The following is a 19,325-nucleotide window of genomic DNA, read 5'->3' as shown; positions in this document are numbered from 1 at the left end:
CATTACAAAGAGCAACTCAACATAGGACCAAAGTGATATTCTGAGAGTTTAGATATTAATTTCAGTTACCTAAAGTCTGCTTTTTCAAAATTAATAAGATAGTAATTTAAGAATCTCCTGTAACCTTGGGTGCCTGTAGCTATTCACATTCCATGCCACTACAGAATTTCTAAATCGAAATACCTTTCTTAGGTCCTTTGTACTTAGACACACCTACTTGCGTACCTTAGGATCAAACGATATACTTAATTTAAGTTAAATATACTATCTTTTTGGATATTAAAACCTAATATATTTTAATGAAATCACAAAGGTTAATTAAAAACTATTTTCTTGGCAAATTAATTTAAGTCTTAATAGAAACTCTTGAATATATTTCTGGGAGGAGGGTTCATGATTGTATTTAAACGGAATGGGTCGAAAGCACTTTCGAGGATCACTAACTCTCTAAGTACATTATACGTAAATTATTATCTTTGGGGCATAAAGAGAATGTGGGTAGCAAGAGCCCTGGGGCATATCCTCTAAGTCATTTATAAATTGACGAAGATTTTCCTTAATATATAAGTAACTAAATATCTTTGGCGATGTTTGTGTATCAGATTAACGAGAGTAATGTATATTATTAGATCAACATCCTTCTATTATTAAGTTATTTATGTGACCTTTATTAGGAAATGGGCAGTCAAGGGATCTTTTATATACCATTTCCCGACCGACCATGTTTAACCTTGTAAAAGCATGGAGTTAAATAACGCTTGTCGGTATTTTACCACAAGTGATTACTAGTGAGCAAACTGTTTATTACAAGTGACTACAAGATTCTATTAGACTTCAGGGCTACCCGGAGCTGCAGGCTGTCTAACAAGTTGCCGGGGCTCCGACTCCCAGCATGGAAAGCAGGAGTTAGAAAGGGCTGGCTTTTAGTAATTAATAGTCTGACACTCCTTTCGCCTCACTCATGGCGAGAGAAGTCATTGTAATACCAGATACAGTGGTTTTGTACAACAAGTGGAACAACTATAGCTTTAGATACTAACATGGACAGACAATAATGTAACACAGCTTTACCCAGCACAGAAGTTAGGGGCTTCACATGTATGTATGCAATTTTTATGTGTATCAAGTTATTATTATACTATTATTATATTCGTTCTGTGGTGAATGTATTTCACCTGGGGTCTTAGTCTGCTATTACAGTTGTGTCAGAATTGTCGATCATTGATCAGTGCAAGAGAGACGGAGCTATACAACCTAAATAGCTCCGTCCCTCTTGCACTGATCAGTGATCGAACATTCTGACACAATTGTAATAGCAGACTAAGGCCCCTGATGATCATGCGGACCTGTATGAAGGTACAGACACTATTAACTATCCTGATCAAAATCATATTAATAATTAAAAAAAATCACACTGTTTTACCTGTTTTATCACAGTTTTAAACGCACGTAATCCTACGAGTCACGGTTTACCTTTAAATTTTGTTTAATTGCAAAGTTTGTTTATATTGTCCATTAGATACATTAATAAATTTGAAACAATAGCTATCGTATCGGAAAATTATTTTTGTGCTGGGGGTCACAAAGTTTCTATAATGTATGGCTAATTTCCATTAAATAGGAAATTGTCTTTCAGTTCAACAGAATTTTTTGTGTGTTTAATAAATATCATTAAAGTTAGCTGAAAATTACAGTGGTAACAATTATTTCGTCAATTAGTGGAACTGATCGCGACTTAGCAATACTATTATTGATACATATTCAACGTATAAAAACTTCAAACAAACCATTTCAAACATTAAATCATGATTAATAAAGTATTAAATACTAAAATTCTTAGTACAGTAAAAGATTTCTAATTACTTTTCTGTTTGAAGTAATCAAAACTTTATAAGTACCTATTAGGTAATTAAAAGAAACGAAATGAGAGACAATTTTATTTAAATATTTACATTCATTTTAATTTATCTTTTGAGCTAAGATTGATTAAATTTTAATGTTGACATATATCTCTTTTAACTTTTAAATGTGAAGAAAGTCACCTTAAGGTGAGTCACTTTTGAGGAGATAAACAGTTTGACTTTCTTTGAGATATATTAATGAGTCTGGCAGTCTCACAGATTTTTATGAGCAGTTTTTATTCTGTTATTCTTGATTCTTATAATTAATGTGCTATTAATCTTTGTTAGTTAAACCCTTATCTCTAGATAGCTTAGCTCTAGATAACAATGAACTGTTAAGGACTGTTGATGGTTGCAAACAGTTTGGTATCTATGTTTTTATTTTATCGGTGATTAAAGAAAAATAAACAGGATAAATTAAAAGTTGTATTAATTGAATTATTAACAACATTTTTACTGATTTAAAAGTAAATCTTAACTGCAAGTACACGGATTGATTTCACATTTTACCTTTTTCGCATGAAGCATTAATTAGGCGTTAGGCGTTGCCTTTTCGTGGATAAGCTTATCTATCTAAGCTACTTATTCACGGTGGGAGATATTATCGCAGTAGGTTCGCATGCCACACGCTTGTTACTTCACAGTCAGGCTTCCCTTAATTTATCAAGCTAATGACCGACATCCTGCGAAAAAGTTGAAGATATCTACACTTTTTTGGAGTAAAAAAAGTAAATCTGATAACAGTATCGTGACAATTTGATTAAAAAAGCTATTTAATTAATACAATTTTTGGTTACTGTGATGTTTACCTTATTCATGAAGAATAATAAATCCCTTAGTCATGGCGATTGTAAATTTTATATCGAGATTTCTAATTTACATATGTACATATATAATGACTAAGTTTCTATCTGTTTCACTAAAAAAATATGATGTGATTACGGAAAATAGTTTTCCGCGATTCATAGGACCCAAACATCTTCCCGCCCACAGCCTCAGCCTTCGTACTTAAGGACCATAAAATCACTACTCTTTAAACTGAAAGTTCTAAAGTAAATTTTCCAATCAAGATTTTAGGATAAATAAAGTTCCTACCTACCATATACTTATTTCGATCGCCCATCGATGTAATAAAACAAGTTTATATATTAGGAATCCTTTTGAACAAAAGTTTTGAGCTCGTCAAGTGGATGGATTGTATACTTTCATCTACTACACGCGGCGCAAAGGGTAAGCATATTCTCTTAGTATACGGCACGAAATGTTTTGTGAAAAACTTTAGTTTGTACCCATGAACAGAGATGCTTACGGAATTAATTTGAAAGCTTTGACATAGGTCAAAGCTTTCAAATTAATCTATATATCTATATATCATATAATCTATATATCATATAGAGTACACATAGGTGTACTCTATAATATAGAGTACACATAGGTGTACTCTATATTATTGCGGTCTATTGAAATTTCTTAGCTGACTTAAACTACTTAGGTACTACTGAAAGGGAAAGATATCGAAATAGGAAACAGAAATGTAAAAAAGAAAGAACACTTTACAATTGTATTTGACGACACACCTATATTGTCAAAAGCTTTTAAAATACACTCACTCGAAATAGCAAATGGAAATGAGAAATGAGCTAGCGAAATCTAGTTCGGTGACTCGGAAACACTAGTTCACAAGAAGCTGTTATTTTTAGTGCTGCGCCGGAAGAAACAATAACTGTCCGTCCTTCTATTGTCAGGTGGAAGAAAGAGACTCCACTGTACACCTTTTGTTACTCCTATCTTGAATATTTGATAGGAAAAAATACTTTTATTTATTTATGCAACAAAGGGCCATACTGTTTGCTTTGTCCGTGCGTTGTCGCCCGGGTCAAGGGTCCTGATTGAAATCTCAGAGTAAATTACTAACGTTTCTGTTATTCAGCTTATTATGTTGAAAATATTTGATGGGATTATGCGTTTTTAATAAGCCCTGTTGGCCTTTGAACGAAGGTACAAGAGGTTCAAGGTTGAGGTTCTTTTGTTTTTAATATACTTCTAAGAGTAGGTATCTATTGTAGTACCGTACGCTTGGAGAAATCAGACCGCGATAAGGTTGCCATTGTGATATTTTTGATTTTAATTTTTTCTTTGCTATACGCCTATTAATATCTACTTTGACTTTGCTTTTCATTAAAGATATTGCAATTATTGTTTACTTGATCCGGACTTGTTATTTTCAAACAATAAGAATAAAAAGACGCCTACGCTGTCAGCATTATTTAATTGGATCTCATTCTGTATTGTAGGATCCAGTCTCTTCAAGAGACACATATCTTGCAAACATACGAAATATATCTTTCTGTATATTTCTGTATCTCTTGTGTTTTAGAGTAACATTTTCTAAAGAACCCACTTAATTTTCGGTAAATTTTAATTAAAGTGGGAATCGTCTACATGTCCCTCTTTCACAAGCAAGTGTGGTTACAAGGTAGCTATTTAAAATTTTAGTTGTAATTGGAAAGTGTAAATGCTAACTTGGTGGGCGAAGTTTTCCTAGAATTTATTGATTGGTCAAACGTAGCTTGATTTAAACAATGTATTGATGTGCACATATTAGAATAAACTAGCGACCCGCCCCAGGTTCGCATGTGTGCAATGGTGAAATATAATTGCATATAACCTAATAAAGATTTCTCTTGAATCACTCTATCTATTAAAAAACCGCATTAAAATCCGTTGCGAAGTTTTAACGATGTAACCATACAAAGAGACATAGGGACAGAGAAAGTGACTTTGTTTTATACTATGTAGTGATGAGATTTAATATTTTGTATATTGCAACTATAGTTCTTGGTCGAGGATGGGAATCTCAGATAGTTATAAGATTAAGATATAGGTAGTAGTATTAACCCGTTAAACTGGTGACCCGGTGACTGGCGCTAGTGATGAATCAGCAGAAAATTTTTGACGTAAAAATCTGTTCGAACTTCCACTTTTATGAGGGTGCTAGTCCAAGATTTTATATCATTTCATAATACTTTGATCATTTGTGAATCTATAGATTGTTTTATTTAATTCCATTAAACACGGCTCCTGTTTATGTCCGAGATTAGTCGGGTCTTGTAAAAATAATTGAGGAAAACACGAAACAAAAAATATGATCTAATTATCTACTTTGTAAGAGAAAATGTATTAAGATTTTAATGTAATAAATTCGAAATAACAGTACCTGCTTACTTTGTCTGCGAATTTATATTTTAACAATATGGCCGCTAAAAAGTTGCCAATGTGTTTGTTTCCGAATTTATTCGCGGTAGTGCTACAGGAATAGACCTCTGTCGCCTCAACTAAATAGATCGTCAAGATATTTGGACGGGTGTGGAACTCGCCCAATTACAGGTGTTACAAATATATCCGCCATTTATATTTCGCACGATGAAAACCGTTTAAAAATGTTTTTCGAGAAAAATTTTTTCTTATGCCATTTATCTTGGTTTTAATGTTGTCTTTACATTACTGTTTTGGCATTGTGGTAGTATATTTAAAAATAATGTAATGATTTAATATTTTTTTATAGAACCACGTGAATCTCTATTCATGTTAGCATTTTTTTTTATTTTGAACTTCCATATCAACTGGCCATAAAGCATTGTGTATTCAATTGAACCGTTATAATTCTATTTGACAATAACAATGATAGTAGTTGTTACGTGTATACTTTCTTGGAAATTATTATCTTCATAAATAACACGCGATGGATATGTCAGTAGTAAAAGTGACATTGAACGGCCCAATTAAAATAATCGATACTACCACTTTAATAGCTATTTGATTTGGATCTTGTTTGTTTGGCTTCATTCTCTAGCTAGACGGCGAAAGACATCTCCAAAAAATTTTTTTGGAAAAATCATCGACGTATTTTTTTCAATCATAATAAACAAACTTGTATTCACCTCGCTATTTCAACCTTACCAAAACTATTTACACGTTTGAGCACTTCATAACTTAACAATACACTAAGCAATATAGAACTACACACAGTATGAACACTTAATTTATTTAGCACTTAGATTTATTTTTAATAACTGTCAACAAACTATCATGCAAGTCTGCGCGCCGCGATTTTCTGGCCGCATCGCGTTCGGTGCGTAAAATCAAAATTAGAACACAATACGTCACAGACAATTTTTTTTGTTTTTCCACCAAGCAGTGTTTATTTCATTTTTAATGTTCGGACACTATCGTGTTATTTTTTATGTGATACGCGATGGTGCTCACCGTTCGCGGTCGTTATACCGACTGAGGATTTTGCCGCGCGCCCGACGAATATTTTACTCCTTGGTCACTGGCGTATTATCGATGATTTCAATCTTGATAACGTACGGTACAATGGGGTCAGGGTTCGACTTGAACCGGTGATGAAGCGAAACCGTGATTTGGAGTCGACAGCTTTGACGCAAGTTTACATTTTTTTCGGTGAAAAATAACTATTTCTTTTTGGAAGTGTTAAATGTTTTACGCGTGAGAAATGCTTTTGTTGGCGTCTACGTGCGAGTGATTTTTCAAGGAGAATGTTTTTTAATAGTTCATTATTTTGCGAAAAAAACTATTAACTAGGTTATTTATACTACTTTTACTTAGTTAATTGAAACGAAGGCTTTCTTTTCTAAAATTCCTAAGTGGACGGGAAATTTTTCTTCAGGAACAGTTGTTTATTTTTATTTTTGCACGTCTTGTTAATAAGTATTTAGAATATATTTAAAATGTAAGCTCGCACGTTTATTGCTTGGCAGCGCGATGAAGACTTACGGTCGATCATTATTTTGTTTTACGAGACACTTATAATATTTAGAGATGCTCACAATTTACGCTCATAGTTTAATATCTTCATACAATATCGAAATATTGAATTTCTATGCAACATATTATTTTATAGGACCTACGACTTAAAACTGCCGTCAACTGGTTAGGAACTGATAGCAGAGTCCTCAAATTATCGGGGCTCTATCTGCGGTACTCAAGTCACCACCCAGGATTATTGCAAACCTTTTAAGAGCAATTTTATTTCAGCGCTGGGTATACTATTGCAACTCATGATGATTAATGAACAAAAGGCGGTGGCCCGGAGGTTGAGGTTCTCAAGCATGAAGGTGCAGGTACGGAAAATACTAACGGCCGCACCAATGTGACTTTTTCTGAGTTATATATACTTTCTAAGATTATTTAGTCACCACTGACAAACGGTGACGGAAAACATCGCTTAAGGAAACTTGAGCTCATAATTTCTTCGCCAACCCGCATTGATCAAGCGTAGTGATTAATACTCAAACCTTCTCCATGCGAGAAAAGACCTTTGGTCAGCAGTGGCCACTTATAGGCTGTTGATGTGATGTGTGAGGTGTTATGATGATGAGCAATTTAAACATAACATGACGATTACGAATATACATATTTTTGTCGACAATGATGCTGATCAGTATGTCACATTAAATATGCAATTTTACCTAAACACCTTCTAACCGCATATTTATGTACTACCTAGTATTATTAGGTGGCTGTATACATAGATGATACTGTATAAGGTAACTAGGTACTACCTAATATATTCATCAGTAGAATCTCCTGAATATTCAACATGTCAAATGTCAATCATCGTAGCGGAGACGGTCAGACGGCAGTATGACGGTGGTATGACACGTGACGTCACCTCGTCATAAATACTTCATGCATAAAGGAAAGGTGACACCGTTTCCATGTCGCTATGGGAGCCATGACCTAAGGTTTTGTCCTTTGTTTGTGTATAGTCTAGGTACTGGTAGTATTTTATCATGGTCAAAGTAAAGGGAAATGAAGATTAATGAATCGAAAAAACGATTGGTATCAATAAGTGCTTTAACAGCATGAACGGTTGATTTTTGCGCTGTTCGTCCATGTTTTTATGATTTTAATACACAGAGGTACTAGAATAATGAACCGTGGGATATACCAAAATTCGTATTGAATGTCAATATCCACAAAAGAAACTTGACCCTGTTTTTTAAGTGGGGAAAATCATCCAATGACTTCTCCCGCCTTGAGCGAGGCGAGAGGGAGTGTTAGACTCTTACTGACTAAAAACCATCCCGTTCCTACACCTACTTATTGAGCTGGAGCCCCAATAAGGCACTACGTAGACCACAGCTCGGGAGACTGTTGGCATCGGGTATGGCGTATATTAAAGCCCTGTTTTCAAACTGGGCTATAATATGTATTTTTTTTAATAATTAAAAGATTCAACGTTAGTCAATCTCAAAGAGTCTTTTTAAATTATTAAAAACACTCAACATTCTAAATGACGGTTGAAAAATATCTACTATAATGTCTATTTAACAAAACAATAATCTATAGGTACCAATATCTAACAGTATATTATATTTTAATAGCAGAAAGTACCCAGCCAAAACAATACACAATCGCCTGTTAATCTGGCCGCCGCGAGGACGGGCGCGGCCAACTAATCATTTAGTGAAGCGATATTAGAGACACATGGACTCGGTGCCTGCTATGGCTTCCGACATTCTAATTATGCTCTTAATCTTCGCGAACGAGACAATAAGTGGCTCTATTTTAGTGTCAATATGTTCATGAGACAATTTATTATAAAAATAAACTATGAAGCTTTGACTAAAAGCAATTAAAATAAAATACAAACTGTAGTTTCTCCAATTACTTCTAATGTTTTAACAGCTTTGTTTCACGGAAAAAAGTTTCAATGCATCAAAAATTCATCCATGTCACTAGAGGATGCAAAAACTGACCACAAAACTACAAAACAAAACTTGCCTACGCAACACGTGCAGTGCAAATTTTTTTGTTATAAATCCTGACTTTTTATTGTAGATATCGGAAAACTTTTACATCTTTTCTTCAATCAAACATATTAACATATAGTATGGTCAATTGGTTGAAAATATTTTCATAATTTAGTTGCAAGATTCCTCTTCACACTCTTACATACATAGGTAACAAGTTAGAAGCTTGTACTTAGAATACGTTGCCGTGCATCACATTATCCAAATATTGATTGGATACAAATAAAAATATAACAACAAAAAATATATTATTATTCACTACAGTATTCTAGGAATGGAAACCTCTTATAGAGGATAAGATCTCTTGAAGATCAAACGATACCTTAGTGTAGCCTAGTTCTACTGTGAGGTGTTCGTTTGTGAACTAGATCCTTGTTGTTATGGGTTCCTAGTACATTGTCTAGTCTCGATTTCTAGATATTTATTTGATTTTTTGTTTGTCAAATGTGAAGTGATAGGAGGTCTGTGTTTGGAAGAAACTATTGTGCTGAAAGGTGTACTACTATACTTACACTATACATACTAATATACTTTGTAAAATTTCACAGTAGAGAGTGCAACAGTTGCAACTAAACTGTATAATATTCTCCTGTATCGTGGGTGCGTTTACAAAGATACAAGTGCATATACACATCACACCTACACCCGAAATAACAATTTGTTGGTCACACAAATAATTGCTCCGTGCGGGAATCGAAGCCGCTACACGTTGCGCGGCAGCCGGTTGCTTAATCACCGCGCCAACCTTGCTGAATTTGTTATTGTAGGTTGTGGATTGTGAAGATTGAAGAATTAGAAGATAGATATTAAAAGTCTCTCACGGTAGAAATATATAATTTATTTTTATATACAGAAGTCACAAGAGTTCAGCACAACACAAGTATAGTTTACAGAAGGAGTGAAATATTAGATGAGAACGGATAGATGAAAACGATAGTTAGGAAAGCATATATAAAAGCGCGACGAAATTGAATCGGAGTAAAACTCTTTAATTAAATCTGAGTAAGTAGAAGTCTAACACAAACGCAACTCTCCGATGGCCTACGTGCGACTCCTGACACCTGTCACTTTTTATTTTCTTTTAATAAATCAAGTCAATTGACAGGAGTCGTAACTCCAAAGAGTTTAATAATAATAATAGGTCGCCACATTATGAAATATCTCTTTCACTGTCTGTCACTTCGGCAATGAAAGCAGTTGCTATCAATTAATTGTTTTCATTGACGAAGCGACGCAACGTGCGTATTTCTGAACCACTTTATGCAGAGTAGAATCAATGTATATTTAACTTCTTTATGTTCTCAAATTGAATTAACTGATCCGGGGTAGAAAATTTCTTCACTATTGTAATCTTCAAACACAACACTACCTTCCATTCAAGCCTGTTGATAATTTTAGAACACCTTATATAGAAGGATGTGAGATATAAAGTCGTAGAAGTAAAATAAAACGGGCCGAGCGATCTTGTCTCAAGTTTACAGCAGGTTTATGACTAACAAACGGCGTGTGTGGATTGTTAACAGGAGCCTGGAATACAACTGTAGGTTCTGCAGGTAAAAAACAGTAGCCTTAGTACGAGTTAGCTTTGCCTATAAAGTAATCGAAACTCTGATTGGTTGGTTTCTTCGAGCTGGCCATTCAGAGCGAGGAACGCTTGCTTTACGTTTTAAAGTAATCGGAACTTTGATTGGTTGGCTTATTTGAGTCCGCCAATCAGCTGTCCGACATTATTGCTGAACTGGACCTATTTGGTGCATCCGTGGGACACATCATGTAAACATTTTTTTTGTTTTTGTATTTTATTTGTTTTTTCTTATGTATGTAGACCTGGTTCTTTTTTTAGTTAATTTTTTTTGTAATGTTATGGGTTTTGCGGCCTGTGCCAAATAAATGTATTTTCTTTCTTTCTTTACTTCAAATGTAAAGCAAACTTATACTAAGGGTTCTGTACCTACCTACTTACATACCGACATGTTTTATGTTACACTTTGAGATTGGTTCGCGCGTGCTAATTAAGCGTTTTAATGTTCTACGTCTTAGTCGCCGTGGCCCCGATAAAACGTTTCTATGAAATATTTTGTTTGTTTTAATTTAAAAGTCCTAGTGTGTATAAGTTTATTGTTTGCGTCATAGTTTGTAAGCATACATTTAGGTATTGTATAGTAAAACTGTCAAAGATCTGAATCTAAATCGATCTCGAGATTTTAGATTAAGAGTAACCTATGGAGTTTTGTGGAACACACACGACACTTTGGAACGAGCAGATAGCTTTACTAGAGGCATGACCGACAGACAGATATTTTTTAAAAATATTACAATAATAAAAATATTTGCTTTGAAATTCAAAAGTGCCATCCCGACTGACTATTTGAAGTAAATAATTTTGACTTTGACTTTGAAAAAGAGATTAATATCGATCGTAAATTAAGTTCAATCGTAAATAGATAAATACAATGCAACAATACATGCTCTATCTATATTTTATTTAATTAATAGAATTAAAGTCATTATTTGCTAAGTAATACGATATGGTAAAACAATAGACACTCAACAACTACCATTAGCGGTAATCGAATTGATATTAACTATCATATATACTTATCTACATCTATATAGAATTAGATGTGTTATTTACTTAATTAAATCGGATTTCTATTGTGATACTTAATTATACTTATTTCGTGGATTTTTATATGGCTAGACATATTCAATTAATCAAGTGATAAAGCTTGCTCTTGTAACTATTTAATGAAGATACTCGACTAATTTCAAGCCACGACGCGGCCCACACAATGAACAACCGAAAACATCGCAGTAACTTTTATTTAACTTCCAAAATTTTATCTGATTATATATTTTGATTAACAATAACTTTTTAAATAGATATCAAGAGAGGACAAACTTACGTACTATGAAAAAATATATATAAAATACTTACTGCATCCTCCATTATACTTCAGCGCTTAGAAAACTACGCGACATGCATCAAACACATTAACGTTTCTCATTATAATTATTATGGACTACTCGTACAGTCGCCTCGCACATTTATACGGAAGCTACGTAAGAGCTTTCCACGACTATTGTCAAAGCACAATAAGGTAATCCGTTTATTGCGGCCTGCGGAACATAGGACCAGGTTTAGGAAGTGGTGTGAAATAGGTTATTCTATGTCTGCGAACAGCTTGATATATTAATGTTGAATTGTGAAGAAGAATGCTTGGGCGATTGAATTACTCTTGATGGTGAAAAACTGTTACTAAAAATTTGTTTACCTATACATACTTGGTTTTTTTATGTAAAGCAATCGAATTACTGGGTAACTACGAAAAAAAAAATTTTTTTTAAAAAGAGTATGTTAAAAGAATATTAATTGTCCCACAATCGAACTCGCTACCCTTTGCAAGGCATCCGGTCAAGCGTGCAATCATTTAAATTTTAACAACAACACTTACATTTTTTAACAACAATTAAAATTTTATAAACCTTTTATTTTGTGCTAAATCAGCAACTTATTTTAATTTGTATTAAACCTCTTAAATACCTATTAAATTTTAAAATAGACTATTAGGTACAATTAGGAAACTTTACTAATCCCTATAAATCCCAATCTGTTGTCCCATTTTATTAGAACATACACATGTACTAAATTATCTCCTGGCTTTTGATCGTGATATGCAATATGGCGTACATTTGATGTGATCGCTGTTTCACATCAAAAGGTTACACGAGTAAGTATTATGAATATAAAACACAGTTGAAAGAATCAGACTGGTCTCATCTTTCTTGTCGAACATATCTCAGTCTTTCATAATAATGTTTACTTGTGTAATCATAATATTATTTTCATGCTATAGCGGATTGTGTAAGTCATATTTTTTTCTGTAGAGATTTTTTTGTCATCAGTCGGAGAATTGAAAGGTTAAAAGTGTGTGTACATTGTATAAGGGCATTACGTACTGTAATGTGCACTTCTGCCTTCCCCTTCACGCATGAAAGGCGGGACGTATATTAGAATTGAAATTTTAAGTTCATCGATTAATGTGATTGTCTGTTTTTACAGCTTGGTGCATGCACTTTTTCTGTAACAAAAATAGTCTATTTACACACGTAGTACCCATTATTTTTTGTGCAAGCATTTCTCAGATTTCGAAATAGACTTGTACCGTACTGCTACCTTTTCAAAACCCGTGCCGTAAAAGGATAGATTACGTTGTCCTAACAGCGCGAAAGAAATACGGCATTATCGTATAAAGCTAAGCTTTTATTCTCAAAGGACCAGACGTTATTTGGTCCTCTTTTCCAGATTAAGTGGTTTTAGGACCAATCCTTTGAAACTAAGAGGGAGGTGTTTTATTTGTATCTCTCGCCCTTTGTTGAGTGCAAATACAAGTTTGTGAACTGTTTGTGTTCGTACTCTTTTGATCCCTTGGGCGAAAGTAAGAACTTTTGCGCCTACTTACTTTTCTAGGTGCTTAGTTCGAAATGTATTTTTATTGTATGCGTATGTGGGTGTATTTTTGTTTTTATCTGAAAATGTGTTAAAAGAGCGAGCGAGCGAGCTTAATACTATGGAAAATATTAAACTTAATATTTTAACTTTATACCGCCGCGGAATTGTTACTTAACCCAGTCCTCAGCTATTGTTTTCGGAACCAAATCGTTACTAAGGAATAGTTTTGACTCTGAGCACGGTGGCTAGTTTTTCGAGACCCAAGTTTGTTTTGGTTTTGGTATATTGCTATATCAATCCAAGTATTACCTAACCTGAGAAACATTTCCCGACGTCTGATGACGTAGATGTTGCCTTATCTACCACGTAATGTAGTGGAGCATTCTTTAATGTTACCGAATAAGTACATCTAACATGTAACGAGTGTCAATCTGAGTATGTTATTTTTTTTTAAGTCTAGAAAATATGCCTACTACTATGATTTTGAATGTCTTATTTAAAATTTTCTTAGTCAGTTAGGTTATTACCATCCGGAGCTGCGGACTACCTAGCGAGTTTAACAAGGCTCCGACTCGAAAAGCAGGAGAAGGGAACGGGGGTGATTTTTAGTCGGTAAGAGTCTCACATTACCTCTTATCTAACCCATTGCAAAAGCAGTCATTGAGTGATTTTCCCCCTTTAAAAAAAGATGCCACAGATCGCCATTTTGTTGGACTGAAAAACCCAACTCGAGTTCTTTCGCCCAGCGGTCATATTTGCAACCAATTTACCAAGAAAGCATTTATTTAGGTCTTCCCAATTACATAAGTGAGTTTCAATTACACATAAACCTAGCCCTTTCAGCTAGATATTACCGAGTTTTCTTGTAAATGTGGCATTAACTGGTCGTTGGGTCCAAACGAGCGTAGCACACAATGGATTGTTGGCACCCCAACCGAGCGGAGAGGCGCCTGGACTTACACAGCGTGGCGCCGACCATCGCCGAGTATTACGAAAACGTCATAATAATAATATGTAAATTGATTGTAATGGTTCGGTTTTTAAAGGTGAGGTGAATTGTTTTATATTGATTTTGATTATTTGATTTTGATCGAGTCTCTGTTGTTGTCGTAAAACTATTGAGTAGAAGTTCAAATCCACCATTTTTTTATGGTACGTTGCTGTACACATAGCTTAGCACTGGTGGAAACGGACTTAACCAAGAACTTTTTTATATGGAAAGAAGCGTGCTATGCATATTTGCTATGGATGCGTGCTATGGATAGCTTCCCTACTATCGATATATCGCATACTCGAGCTGCACATCTTCATAGCACATCTTACTCGCACCGCCATGTAGCATAGTATCAGTGGAAACGGTAATATAGTTTAGCAGCTTAACTATTATATCCTCGCAGGATAGCTGCATAGCACCCTCAGTTCTTGACTGAGTCAACGAGTCTGTCTACATATATTTCTATACACATAATAAACATTACATAATATCTTCACTAACTATTTCGAATTGAATACACACTGAAATTAGAAACATGTGTAGCGTATTCTGGCAGAATGTACGTTTTACATGATTTAGCGTTAATGCAAATGAGACTGAGCCAATTTTCTAGTCCAGTTTAGCTGCAGCCGCGATTATAATAGAGCTGTGAAATTTTCAATATTGCTGATGTTCATTATTAAAATATATATTGGGTTATTTCATTCGTTAGGTGTGGAATTAATCTTATAATATAATTGTATTATATAGGTAGTATGTTTATTTATGATGATTATATGATCTACATATATGATGTAAAATGCACGTATACAATGTAACACCAATTTTTCAAAAGTTTATACGTCCTATTATGTATTCCATAGGTGCTACAATAAATATACCTATGTTTAGTATGTTGTTTGACTCAGAAATAAAACCTGAAACCTCTTTCTCGACAGTTGCAATCTTGTAAGTAAGTAAATAAAATAAAGTTATATCTTTATTTAACCCGCCATTGGTGACCTATATGTCTATGAGACCGGGTAATTTAAAAACTGAGAATAATTTTTAAACTGTTTATCGAATTAGGTTGCGATTTCGAGTAGCTGCCTTACTACACGCCCTCTACCATTAGTCCACCCCGCAACAGCAATACGGGCGTTTTATTTTTATGTCCTTTCTATGAAATGTTAATATCTTTTATTTTCTATTTGTATATTTATGTCATTTTGTGTCCTTCCAATGTCAATGTCCTATTTTATATCGTTTCTAATTCAAAATATCTGTCTAAAAAATCTAATAATAATTAAAAAATAATACATAAACCACAAAATCACGGTGCAAGAGACCAGGGTCACTGACTATGTAAGACAAATACACGTCACCAATGGCGGGTTAAGGTGCTTACTGCCCTCTTTCGTTACCCACTGTAACTAAATATTCCCAGATACAACATTGAATGAATTTCCATTGGGAGTCTCTAGCAGAAGCTACAAAGCGCCATCTATGTGAAAACTGTGTAAACAGACCGCCTGAAACTGAGGCTGAAATGGAAAACTTTCTGTGACGTTTCAGGCCACTTGTTGCTTTTCCTAGTGTTGATGGCTACCGTTAGATGGCGCGGTCAAGAAGAAAACATTGCTTTTTATTTCAAAACAAAAGAAAATAATCACTTGCTTAAAAAACAAGTGATAGAAATGAGGGTTCTCATTCTGCTGTAGGTAAACATAATATCCCGCCATACCAATATGAAGATGACAAAATATCCAGATCTGGCAAAATTAAATCCGCTATTTTAAAAATCTATAGGTACAATATACGGTATTACGTACGTACGGTACGGTGTTTCTGAAGGTACCTAGGTACCTTCAGAAATACACTATACATTTAAGACAAAAAATCTTTTTTATAAATGTCAGTCATTTGCCTTTTGTGAATGCAATGTGCTTCTCTATAAATTTCATTGCAATACTTTTTAGCAAAAACTCAGTGTAAAATGCACAAAAATTATAAAACCATTGCACCAATACTTTTCCTAAGTTTATAAGGCCAATGCCCCCAGCAACAGTAATACGTAATTTTAATAATCATAACCTTCAATAAAATAGAGTAAACAATTTGTTTACCAAACCAACCCTAGCACAAGAACTTTAATGGTCATTTGACATCTCAGCCCGCATGCAAACTGAGGGTTGTCACGAAAACACTATTTTATGAAACACGCCAGTAAACGAACAGACGTATCACCTGATGGTAAGCAGTCGCCGCCGCCCATGAATACTTGAAACACCAGGAGCGTTACAAGTGCGTTGCCGGCTTTTTGGGGGTTAGGAATTTAAGGGTTTTTGTTCGAGAATTGCGGATTGGGAAGATTGGAAGGGGATAGGGGGGAATTGGGCCTCCGCTAACCTCACTCACACAACGAAACACAACGCAAGCGTTGTTTCACGTCGGTTTTCTGCGAGGTCGTGGTATCACTCTGGTCGAGCCGGCCCATTCGTGCAGAAGCATGGCTCTCCCACACTTAAAAAAATTTTGGACATATTCAAATTAAAATAATGGTTTTATAATATGTTCTTCTATAATGTGATTTGTTCGCAGCGAGATGGAAGGATGTATGTCGTGAATGTTTATGATTTTGTGAGAAGATGGATGGCTGATAAATTAGTTTTAAGTAATTAGAATTATTGTATTTTTCTTGTCATACGGTTAATTACATAATGTGAAGTATATTGTATGACTTTAACAGTATAATGTATTGGCTTAGGCTGTAAAAAATATTTAATAAATGATTTTTGTTTAATCTGATTTGTGTTTTTTAGAGTACTGTATTATTTACTGTAGAGATAAGTCTTATAATCGAAATAGAATAACCCTTTGTTACGTGGATTCATCCATGTGACTAATTTACTATGTTATATTTCCACTAACCGCAGATGGCGCTGGTGATACAGACTTAGCTAAGTCCGATCATCGTAACTGTTACAAATTGACTGACAAAGTATTTACATTACTTATACCAATATTTTATTCTATTGGACAATAAACCGATAAAAATTATGTAAAATAAAAAAGTAAAATAAAAACAGTTCAAAAATTATAAATAGAATGGTATATAAAAGAAAATCCGTCCGTCCACTCACAGTCCGAGATAAGACGTAAGAGATAACCCTCTTCCTTCACAAACACATATGTAATGTGTTACGATGTATGTAGTGGGTACACGTTGTACATTACACTGAGTTACGCACTGATAACGGTGATACATCGCTCTGACGTTATACACTGTCACAGTTTAATTTAAATACTGTTGCAGTTGTTGTTGTTTAAAGGGGTAAGTAGAGTTGTTGTAGTTGTAGTAAAACCGCCATTGTACTCTAATTACTATTACAATGTAATGTGTTTTATGTATGTGTGCAATAAAGTATATAATAAATTAAAAAAATACAGATTTTTTTACATTGTTTTTGCAAGCCATTGCAGGTAAAATAAGAGGACCTAACTATGTGTTGAACTATTTGTACCTTATTTACGGAAATAAATATTTTTATATTATTTGAAATTAAATTTTTGTTTTTGTTACGCTATGATTTTGTCCTGTGTCGTGCATTTGTAATTATAAACGAAACATCAATTCGTCGATCGCACAAAGCGTCGTGCTTCGTGCGGAAATCGCAGCATTGCAGCCAGTTGCACAGGCGGTAACCCCACTCACACAACGAAACACAACACAAGCGTTGTTTCACGTTGGTTTTCTGTGAGCCGTGGTATCACTCCGGTCGAGCGGACCCATTCGCGCCGATGCATGGCTCTCCCACACTTAAATTATACCAGAAATCATTAATTATTTATTCATTTGCTAATATTTTGTTAGTCTATTATTTAATAGGTCAGTAGTTTACTATCAGTTCTCTAGTTTCCTATCTCACCTACATTTAGGTATCAATACTGCGGTTGCGGGAACTAAATAGATACTACCTACTTACTACTATTGTATTTGTTTTGTTCATTGAGGGAGATGGGACTTATTAGAACCACTAGAAAATTAATTAGATGCATTATTTTTTATAATATTTTTTTAAACATTAATTTATAGGTACTGCCGTGATGGAGAATTGCGGATTCATTTCTGCACTAGAAATGAATCCGCAATCAATATAGCCATCAGTTTCGATATAGCCCGGAGTCTTAAAAAATTCGCCGGTCCAGAGTTACCAATTGTAATTGGGCCATTAGAAATGTGTGAACTGTCACGTTAAAAGAATGTGTGAGTGTGAGTGAGAGATCCGATTAAAATTACTTATGACAGTTGGTGCTTTTGTAGTGGCACAACTATACATTAATCACACTAAAAAGTGGGTGTTATTTAATGTGAACGTGTCTGATTATGCTATCTCTACACATTGAAGACGAGGCGTGATGTGACAGAAACTTACTAAAAAAATATTTTAATATTAGTTTTTAATAAAATAATCTAAAAAATGTTTAATTTCATTTATTAAAATAGTATAAGGAATGTATAAAAAAGAAATATTTGTCAGAAGTGGGATTCGAACCCACGCCCACAGAAGTGGACTGCGACCTGAACGCAGCGCCTTAGACCGCTCGGCCATCCTGACTTATTTAATCAGGTCGAAATAGTGCTTCTATTGGTATGATAGTGGGAATAGTATTTATAAATTTTAAATACTAAATATTTACTCTTGAATAAGCATCTAAGAAAGTATATGCATATTATTTAGATCATTATTATGACGACTATGACATAAAACATTTACCTATTTTAAAACGTCATCTAAGTACCGATTTTAGATGATTTCATAAATAAAGAAAAACAACATTGTTAAGCGTAAATAAAAGTATCGCAATGCGAAATTAAAATAATTTATTAACATGACTTTTTCGAAAAAGGTTGTTAAGATAGTAAATAACTAATGGGTATTTTTTAATATGTCGTCAATTGGGTTGCCCTAGGTCCGCACAGAGCGCCCTCTGTCGCAGGAAACTAAACAATTTAACAAGATACGATCATATCGTATCTTATTAATTCCTTTTTAAATTAATTAAGACAAGGTCCATTTTTCCCCAACCTCCTCAATTCCCACACCTAGATACCAACCACTATTTGCGGTTGTAGGTACAAAGTACGAATAAATTCC

At 34.3% G+C, this 19,325-nt stretch overlaps 1 protein-coding gene and 1 non-coding gene across 13 annotated transcripts in view; both read right to left on the bottom strand.

Annotated features, from left to right (window-relative positions):
• Positions 1-19,325, bottom strand: part of LOC118276199 (uncharacterized) — a 114,333-nt gene that overhangs the window by 38,903 nt on the left and 56,105 nt on the right. For 4 of the 12 annotated variants that reach the window (XM_050707437.1, XM_050707439.1, XM_050707440.1 and 1 more), the window contains exon 1: positions 5,843-6,197. The exons of 1 other annotated variant lie outside the window; for it this stretch is intronic. The gene's annotated coding sequence lies outside the window, so the exon portion shown is untranslated. Of the gene's footprint in view, positions 1-5,842; positions 6,198-19,325 lie in introns of those variants that run through there. 7 more of the 12 variants (XM_050707438.1, XM_050707441.1, XM_050707442.1 and 4 more) reach the window with 3 other exon arrangements.
• Positions 18,702-18,785, bottom strand: Trnal-cag (transfer RNA leucine (anticodon CAG)). Its single transcript has one exon. It is a non-coding gene; the product is annotated as a tRNA-Leu (tRNA).

Source organism: Spodoptera frugiperda, chromosome 31, assembly GCF_023101765.2.
Source record: "Spodoptera frugiperda isolate SF20-4 chromosome 31, AGI-APGP_CSIRO_Sfru_2.0, whole genome shotgun sequence".
NCBI classification, from domain to species: Eukaryota; Metazoa; Arthropoda; class Insecta; order Lepidoptera; family Noctuidae; genus Spodoptera; species Spodoptera frugiperda.
This window is presented reverse-complemented; position numbering and strand designations above follow the sequence as displayed.